We start from the raw sequence: 8291 nt of genomic DNA, 5'->3' as shown, positions 1-8291 counted from the left end.
AACAGTGTACTGCACCCACATTTACCATTGAGAATGAATGGGAGAGAGTTGGTCTTAAGCAGATGAGGCTCAAAAGGAGGTCACTCTCTGGACAATGGGATTGTTCTGGCCACATTTGTCCCGCGGGCCCCACTTTGGGAACCCCTGGTCTAGACTCAGATGCAGTGGTCATGATGTGAATGGAGTTTTACGGCTTTAAGAGTTTGACTTTTGTGTGTTACTGATGTTGAAGTGTTTTCTGCTGTGAAACGTTTGGTTTGTGACAGATTGAAACGTGCATTAGGGGAGAGAGAGCGGGGCTGGTCGTCACACTTGTTTAGACTCCAGTCTAATTCTCATCCACAAAACGTCCCACAAGAGTCGCACAGACGGAACAGGAAGTCTCTTCCTTTGATACGGCGAAAAAACCTAAACTTTCTCTAATTATTCAGAAACTGCTTTAACAAACGCTCAGTTATGAAAATAGTTTCTACTAAATAAAGATACAAAGACATGGAGACAAAGAGCAAAGAGGTTCAACAGCCCATAAATACATGAAGAATGGAGGATTCTAACATGATGCGACATGTTAGCATCGTGCTAATGCTAACGCTAGCCAGAGTTAGCTAGTTTTTTGCTTCTGACTTAGTTTGTACGAGATAAATGAGTTTATTTCTCGTCAGAAGATGAAAACATGAGTAAAAAACTGTGTTTCCCCCTCGGTGAGGCCACGCCCCCTTCTATGACGCCATGTCGTCTGTATCTATTGACGACGCACAAAGACACGCCTCTAAACATCCATATATGGGCATGACAAGAGTCTGTACTGAGTTCATCAAGTACATGAGTACTTTATAAGTACTTTATAAGTACTTTATAAGTACTTCATGAGTTCATGAGTCATTGTGATTTCTTATTGAGAAACATCATTTTAAATAAAAAAAAACTTCCTTAAAAAAATATTTCACAGAATAAACGTCAGTAACAAGACTTTGATGTGACATGAAAATGAATCAAAGTTGAATTATTTAAACTCTGTTAAACCAGGACTTAAAACGATCAGTTTATGAAATTATCATTTATAGTTTTTTTGTGGCGACATCAGTGTTTGAAGCCGTTTTATTGACGACCAGCCCCGTCTGAACTGATCAAAAACAGCAGAAATGAGAGATTTTGTAAATAAGCAAAGTTTTTTGAAACGGTGTCATTTATTTCCTGATGTTAATCCTCAGTTTATACTTTTATTCTTGTATCTTTCACTGATGACGTATTTCCTGCTGATTCTGCTTCTTTTATAATATTTGACTTTTATGAGTTGATTCATGTATTAGACAAAAAAAACAATAAAATTGAACAAAACCTCTTCATCCCAGAGTGACGTGTCGTCTCTGCTCCTCTTCATCCCAGTCGCTCAGATCAGAGCCGACCAATCAGAGCCAGGACCGTTCTGGCTCTGATGGAAGATCACATGACTCTCCTTTTAGCCAATCAGCACGAGGCTGGCTGTGTCTCCACCACACGAGACGCCATGAAGGGCCCGAGTAGAACATCTGTGAACATCTGCAGCAGCTCCTCTTCACTGGTTACAATCCCACACTCACCACACACTGACCTGTTCCTCCTGCTCTGAGGACCTAAAGCCCACACTCACCACACAGGCCCTCACTATATGTGTCTGAATGTCCACCCTCGTCCCTCACTCACCACACAGGCCTTCACTATATGTGTCTGAATGTCCACCCTCGTGCCACACTCACCACACAGACCCTCACTATATGTGTCTGAATGTTCACCCTCGTACCACACTCACCACACAGGCCCTCACTATATGTGTCTGAATGTCCACCCTCGTCCCCCTCACTCACCACACAGGCCCTCACTATATGTGTCTGAATGTCCACCCTCGTCACTCACCACACAGGCCCTCACTATATGTGTCTGAATGTCCACCCTCGTCCCCCTCACTCACCACACAGGCCCTCACTATATGTGTCTGAATGTCCACCCTCGTCACTCACCACACAGGCCCTCACTATATGTGTCTGAATGTCCACCCTCGTCACTCACTCACCAAACAGGCCCACACTATATGTGTCTGAATGTCCACCCTCGTCCCTCACTCACCACAAAGGCCCTCACTATATGTGTCTGAATGTCCACCCTCGTCCCACACTCACCACACAGGCCCTCACTATATGTGTCTGAATGTCCACCCTCGTCACTCACTCACCACAAAGGCCCTCACTATATGTGTCTGAATGTCCACCCTCGTCCCACACTAGACACAGGCCCTCACTATGTGTCTGAATGTCCACCCTCGTCCCCCTCACTCACCACACAGGCCCTCACTATATGTGTCTGAATGTCCACCCTCGTCCCACACTAGACACAGGCCCTCACTATGTGTCTGAATGTCCACCCTCGTCCCCCTCACTCACCACACAGGCCCTCACTATATGTGTCTGAATGTCCACCCTCGTCCATAAGCCCACACTCACCTCACAGGCCCTCACTATATGTGTCTGAATGTCCACCCTCGTCCCACACTCACCACACAGGCCCTCACTATATGTGTCTGAATGTCCACCCTCGTCCCCCTCACTCACCACACAGGCCCTCACTATATGTGTCTGAATATCCACCCTCGTCCCTCACTCACCACACAGGCCCTCACTATATGTGTCTGAATGTCCACCCTCGTCACTGACTCACCACACAGGCCCTCACTATATGTGTCTGAATGTCCACCCTCGTCACTCACTCACCACACAGGCCCTCACTATATGTGTCTGAATGTCCACCCTCGTCACTCACTCACCACACAGGCCCTCACTATATGTGTCTGAATGTCCACCCTCGTCCCCCTCACTCACCACACAGGCCCTCACTATATGTGTCTGAATGTCCACCCTCGTCACTCACTCACCAAACAGGCCCACACTATATGTGTCTGAATGTCCACCCTCGTCACTCACTCACCACAAAGGCCCTCACTATATGTGTCTGAATGTCCACCCTCGTCCCACACTCACCACACAGGCCCTCACTATATGTGTCTGAATGTCCACCTTCGTCCTTAAGCCCACACTCACCACACAGGCCCTCACTATATGTGTCTGAATGTCCACCTTCGTCCTTAAGCCCACACTCACCACACAGGCCCTCACTATATGTGAAGAAGAAGAAGAAGAAGATCTTTATTTATATAGCGCCTTTCACAGACATATAGTCACAAAGCGCTTTACATGAGACAATTGTACATTCACTCCATAATCGGTGGTGGAAAGCTACGTTTGTAGCTTCAGTTTCCCCTGGGGGAGACTGTCAGAGGCGCTTTCGCGACTACACACGTCTGCGCCAACAGACCCTCTGACCACCACCATACATTTACTCACACATCATTCATCCTGGCCTATTGTACATGTTTTTAGTGGTAGGGGAAACCGGAGTGCCCGGAGGAAACCTACGCAGACACGGGGAGAACATGCAAACTCCACACAGAAAGGCCCCGTCCCTGGTGGGAATCGAACCCGGACCTCCTAGCTGTGAAGCTAGAGCACTAACCGCTGCGCTACCGTGCCGACATTCAGACGAGGGTGTCTGAATGTCCACCCTCGTCCCTCACTCAACACACAGGCCCTCACTATATGTGTCTGAATGTCCACCCTCGTCCCTCACTCAACACACAGGCCCTCACTATATGTGTCTGAATGTCCACCCTCGTCCCTCACTCAACACACAGGCCCTCACTATATGTGTCTGAATGTCCACCCTCGTCGCCCACTCACCACACAGACCCTCACTATATGTGTCTGAATGTCCACCCTCGTCCCCTCACTCACCACACAGACCCTCACTATATGTGTCTGAATGTCCACCCTCGTCCCCACACTCACCACACAGACCCTCACTATATGTGTCTGAATGTCCACCCTCGTCCCACACTCACCACACAGGCCCTCACTATATGTGTCTGAATGTCCACCCTCATCCCACACTCAACACACAGGCCCTCACTATATGTGTCTGAATGTCCACCCTCGTCCCCTCACTCAACACACAGGCCCTCACTATATGTGTCTGAATGTCCACCCTCGTCCCTCACTCAACACACAGGCCCTCACTATATGTGTCTGAATGTCCACCCTCATCCCACACTCACCACACAGACCCTCACTATATGTGTCTGAATGTCCACCCTCGTCGCCCACTCACCACACAGACCCTCACTATATGTGTCTGAATGTCCACCCTCGTCACTCACTCACCACACAGGCCCTCACTATATGTGTCTGAATGTCCACCCTCGTCACTCACTCACCACACAGGCCCTCACTATATGTGTCTGAATATCCACCCTCGTCCCCCTCACTCACCACACAGACCCTCACTATATGTGTCTGAATGTTCACCCTCGTCCCTCTCACTCACCACACAGGCCCTCACTATATGTGTTTGAATGTCCACCCTCGTCCCCACACTCACCACACAGACCCTCACTATATGTGTCTGAATGTCCACCCTCGTCCCTCACTCACCACACAGGCCCTCACTATATGTGTCTGAATGTCCACCCTCGTCCCTCACTCACCACACAGGCCCTCACTATATGTGTCTGAATGTCCACCCTCGTCCCCACACTCACCACACAGGCCCTCACTATATGTGTCTGAATGTCCACCCTCGTCCCCTTCACTCACCACACAGGCCCTCACTATATGTGTCTGAATGTCCACCCTCGTCCCCCTCACTCACCAAACAGGCCCTCACTATATGTGTCTGAATGTCCACCCTCGTCCCACACTCACCACAAAGGCCCTCACTATATGTGTCTGAATGTCCACCCTCGTCCTCCTCACTCACCACACAGGCCCTCACTATATGTGTCTGAATGTCCACCCTCGTCCCCCACACTCACCACACAGGCCCTCACTATATGTGTCTGAATGTCCACATTCGTCCCACACTCACCACAGAGGCCCTCACTATATGTGTCTGAATGTCCACCCTCGTCCCTCACTCACCACACAGGCCCTCACTATATGTGTCTGAATGTCCACCCTCGTCCCTCACTCACCACACAGGCCCTCACTATATGTGTCTGAATGTCCACCCTCGTCCCCTTCACTCACCACACAGGCCCTCACTATATGTGTCTGAATGTCCACCCTCGTCCCACACTCACCACACAGGCCCTCACTATATGTGTCTGAATGTCCACCCTCGTCCCACACTCACCACACAGGCCCTCACTATATGTGTCTGAATGTCCACCCTCGTCCCCCTCACTCACCACACAGGCCCTCACTATATGTGTCTGAATGTCCACCCTCGTCCCCCACACTTACCACACAGGCCCTCACTATATGTGTCTGAATGTCCACCCTCGTCACTCACTCACCACACAGGCCCTCACTATATGTGTCTGAATGTCCACCCTCGTCCCACACTCACCACACAGGCCCTCACTATATGTGTCTGAATGTCCACCCTCGTCCCCTTCACTCACCACACAGGCCCTCACTATATGTGTCTGAATGTCCACCCTCGTCCCCCTCACTCACCACACAGGCCCTCACTATATGTGTCTGAATGTCCACCCTCGTCCCTCACTCACCACACAGGCCCTCACTATATGTGTCTGAATGTCCACCCTCGTCCCTCACTCACCACACAGGCCCTCACTATATGTGTCTGAATGTCCACCCTCGTCCCCCTCACTCACCACACAGGCCCTCACTATATGTTCTGAATGTCCACCCTCGTCCCTCTCACTCACCACACAGGCCCTCACTATATGTGTCTGAATGTTCACCCTCGTCCCCCTCACTCACCACACAGGCCCTCACTATATGTGTCTGAATGTCCACCCTCGTCACTCACTCACCACACAGGCCCTCACTATATGTGTCTGAATGTCCACCCTCGTCTCTCACTCACCACACAGGCCCTCACTATATGTGTCTGAATGTCCACCCTCGTCCCCCACACTCACCACACAGGCCCTCACTATATGTGTCTGAATGTCCACCCTCGTCACTCACTCACCACACAGGCCCTCACTATATGTGTCTGAATGTCCACCCTCGTCCCTCACTCACCACACAGGCCCTCACTGTATGTGTCTGAATATCCACCCTCGTCCCACACTCACCACACAGGCCCTCACTATATGTGTCTGAATGTCCACCCTCGTCCCACACTCACCACACAGGCCCTCACTATATGTGTCTGAATGTCCACCCTCGTCCCACACTCACCACACAGGCCCTCACTATATGTGTCTGAATGTCCACCCTCGTCCCCCACACTCACCACACAGGCCCTCACTATATGTGTCTGAATGTCCACCCTCGTCTATAAGGTAATGCATCTTCAAACAAAACATCTCCAAATCACACGTTTATTCTTTATACTTTTATAAGAGATTTTATCGCTGTCCCACTTTACCAATGTGCTATTGGTAAAGTGGGACAGTGTATTTCTGTGGAACATCCTGGGTATTTGGTGTTTCTTTTATTCACACATCTTCAAATCAGATCAATTTAACTCTGTATTTCTTGTTTTGCTCAGGTTTCTGATGATCACATTTCTGACTGAAGTTTTAACTGTAGTTCTTGTTCACTATGAACTCATTATCGCCGTTTAGCAACATTTCAACATTAACTTGTTCTTTGAGGTTTCTAACTTCTTTAATTGTACTTTTTTTTTTTAAATACCGGCTTTATATATTTCTTTTCAAATCTTTAAAACAGGCTTGTTCCGACTTCACCAATTAAAGTCGGCCTGAGTTCACAGATTCACATGTGTTTTTTTGTTCATGTCCTTCATGTTATTCCTCACTCATTTATAAACAAGAGTAAACCTGATGAAGGCACTTTACTGTATTATTCTTCCATTGTTCTGTCACTCTTGTTTCCAGTTTATACCAAAGCTCCCGGTTAGTTCTTCCACACTGGAACATGTCTGACAGCACAGACACAGGTGCATGATGGGCCGATGTCTCACACAACAGTTAGAACAACCATTAGAATAGTTATTATTATTCATAACCTCTTCACATATGCATGAAAGTAGTTGCTACAATAATATTAATGATTTTTAATACAAAAATGACCATGTTAATAGTGTCCCACTTTACCAACAGCACCTCGAAAAATGTATCATTGGACCAACCTGTGTTTGAGGCAAAATTCTGTGTTAAACATTTGACTTTTTTTCCTCCCCTGGTGTAAATTATTGACAAAAAATAACAAAAATGTGACAAAAAAATGACAAAAAAATTGACAAAAAAATGACAAAAAATAACACAAATGTGACAAAAATGTGACAAAAAAATGAGAAAAAATTTGACAAAAATGTGACAAAAAATGACAAAAAAATGACAAAAATGTGACAAAAATGTGACAAAAAAATGACAAAAAAAATGACAAAAAAATGACAAAAAATAACAAAAATGTGACAAAAATATGACAAAAAAATGAGAAAAAATGTGACAAAAATGTGACAAAAAATGACAAAAAAATGACAAAAATGTGACAAAAATGTGACAAAAAAATGACAAAAATATGACAAAAAAATGACAAAAATGTGACAAAAAAATGACAAAAATGTGACAAAAAAGTGACAAAAAATGTCAAAAATGCGACAAAAAAATGACAAAAAAATCAGAAAAAATTTGACAAAAATGTGACAAAAAATGTGACAAAAATGTCTCCTTTTTATTAACAGGCGCAGTGATACAACAAGTGCGAACAAACAGGAAGTAGAACCTTTCAAAGTAAAAGCTGCACATCATTGAGAGCAAATAAAACAATAGATATTAACATGGCCATAGTTACTCTGAGAGAATCCTCTGTCTGGTCTTGTCCCATGTGGTTATTCATGGTGTTGGAGCGCCCACTGGTGGACTTCCGGGTGTACTGCACTTTCAGAATGTGACAAACACACACGACTAAAGAGCAACAAAAGTGACGGACAAAAAAAGTTCAGATCAGTTTCAATGGAAGCAACAACATGAATAAAAATGTGCTTTTCTTTGTCAGCACTGATGTGAGGAAGCACAGCAGAAATGAAGGTTCTAATGTCGGGGCGTCAGACCTGCTGCAGTTGTTTTGTTTTGAGCCGAACACTCATAAGTGAAGAAACAAAACTCCTCTAAATCCCTTTAGTGTCACAGTCATAGCCGTGTGGTTTGGAATCTTGCCTCTCATGGACTCATGGGAAGTCACACACTGCAAAAAGTATTTCACTAGATCAGTATAAACATCTCAGTTTCAGCACAATAATCCACATGTTAGTTGTTTTGACTG

The sequence above is a fragment of the Gobius niger genome (genome assembly GCF_951799975.1).
Source record: "Gobius niger genome assembly, contig: SCAFFOLD_68, whole genome shotgun sequence".
In the NCBI taxonomy this organism is placed as follows: Eukaryota; Metazoa; Chordata; class Actinopteri; order Gobiiformes; family Gobiidae; genus Gobius; species Gobius niger.
This window is presented reverse-complemented; position numbering follows the sequence as displayed.